A 1915-nucleotide genomic window follows, 5' to 3' on the forward strand; every position below is an offset into this window, starting at 1 on the left:
TAAAAAATATCGCGGTCTTTCAATGCAGAGCAACACAAGTCAATAATGTTACACTACATGCAACTATGTATTGCAAAGTGTTTCGCTTTTGCCAAGTGATAAAGAGAAATTCCAAAAGAAAAATCTAATGTCTTTAAAAGTAGATTCGCGGGTTTTACAAAAAATATCGTTGTCTTTCAGTGAAGAACAACACGAGACAATAATGTTACACTGCATGCAACTATGTATTGCAAGGTGTTTCACTTTTTCCAAGTGATAAGAGAAATTTCAAAAAAAAAATCTAATGTCTTTAAAAATAGATGTAATGGCCCATTTTTGCCTGGCAACCAAGAATCGAATAATAAAAAACCAAATAAAAGCCCAAAATTAAACAATCCATTATAACAAAATTAACCCAAAATTTTAACCCAATAGTAAAAACCCTAAGCCCAAGGCCTATAGCCTAAACAATTTCAGCAGAAAAAAAGAAGCCTTGGAACCCTAGCCGCACGCCTTGCTGCAGTAGCCTCGCACGCCTCTGCCGCCGCCTGCATCCACGCGTCTAACATCTGCAAAACGAAGAACAACACGCAACAATGAATAATCCAAATAGCAAGACGACAAAAAAATAGAGATTAACAGTTGTAATCAGCTATAAAAGGCCAAAGATCATCACTGTAATTCTTCTTCCCCTTTAACGAACATTTTCAGAAAATAAAAAAAAAGGCATTTAAGGTGACTTACATTTTTCTGTTTCAGATCTGTTTTTATTTTTTTTATTTTTTTCTCTATTCTGAATATATAAACAAAGGTAAAAAAGAAAGGGAAACGGACTCACCGGAGTGGATACGTGCCCTCGTTGTCGGAGGGTTTCTCCGTTGGTGACGAAACCCGTCGTTGAAAGGGCTGATAGTTTTTTTTTTGTTTTTTTTGGGTGATTTAAGGCCAGATTCGGGTTAAAGGGTCAAAAATAGGATTTAAAAAAAAAAACATTTTTAACTTCGCCGGCCATCGTACACGGCGGCGCCGGAAACCGACACGGTGGCCCTCGGTCGGGACCTTAGGCCGGATAGGGGTTCTTTCTTTTTGTTTTGAGAGAAAAGGGGAGCTTTGAATTTTTTGTTTTTAACAAATGGCTGAAATGGGGTTTCAAATAAAATAAATTGGCTTTTATAATACTACAAAATGGCGTCGTTTTGCAACTGCAGGTCGGGTGCCAAAACGACGTCGTTTTAGTCCTGACCCGTGCGCGACCCGACCCGCCTTGAAGGGATCCGCGCGTTTTCTTCTAAGGGGATATTTTTTCAATAAGTCCCTTCATCTTTTAGGCGCGTTCAATGTAGTTTCTTTTCTTTTTCAACTTCGGCCTTAAATTTTACTTACGCTTCAAATTGGTCCTTGGACCATGTGCAGTCCCTCGATTAAAACGCTGCGTTTCGATCTAGGGAATATTTCACAATCGGTCCCCAGCAATTCTCTTTTATTTATTTACAATTTAAACCCCCCGGATTTTATTTCGATTTTAATTTCGTCCTTAGATCATTTAACTTATTTATTTTCTTTTTAAAAAAGGGGTTCTTTTATTATTATTATTATTTTAAATTTTATATATATTATTTACTTTAAGTTGTTATCTAGTATTTTTATAGTATACTATTTAGTTCAAACTATCATATATATATTATCTTTTAAAATTTTTATATATTATTTTTAATTTAAAAACTGTTTTATACATTATTACTGTTTTTTATTTTTATTTTTATTTTTTTAACCTTTTTATTGTTCATTTTAAATTCTTATGTATTGTTTATTTGAAATCTTTTATCATTTATTTTGAGAAGTTCTTGTAAATTACTTATTTTAAACTATTAGTTACGTAAAATTGTTTCCTATTATTTCGTTTCGTTTACTTGGATTATCAATATGGGTATGTTAA

General features: G+C 33.5%; 1 long non-coding RNA gene across 1 annotated transcript; it reads right to left on the reverse strand.

The window, feature by feature from the left end:
• Positions 1–296: 296 nt before the first annotated feature.
• Positions 297–1094, reverse strand: LOC121215540 (uncharacterized). The gene is made up of 2 exons (XR_005911457.1): positions 818–1094; positions 297–548 (listed from the first exon to the last, which is right to left on the reverse strand). It is a non-coding gene; the product is annotated as an uncharacterized lncRNA (long non-coding RNA).
• Between the last annotated feature and the right edge of the window lie 821 nt (positions 1095–1915).

Source organism: Gossypium hirsutum, chromosome D03 (genome assembly GCF_007990345.1).
Source record: "Gossypium hirsutum isolate 1008001.06 chromosome D03, Gossypium_hirsutum_v2.1, whole genome shotgun sequence".
NCBI lineage: Eukaryota > Viridiplantae > Streptophyta > Magnoliopsida > Malvales > Malvaceae > Gossypium > Gossypium hirsutum.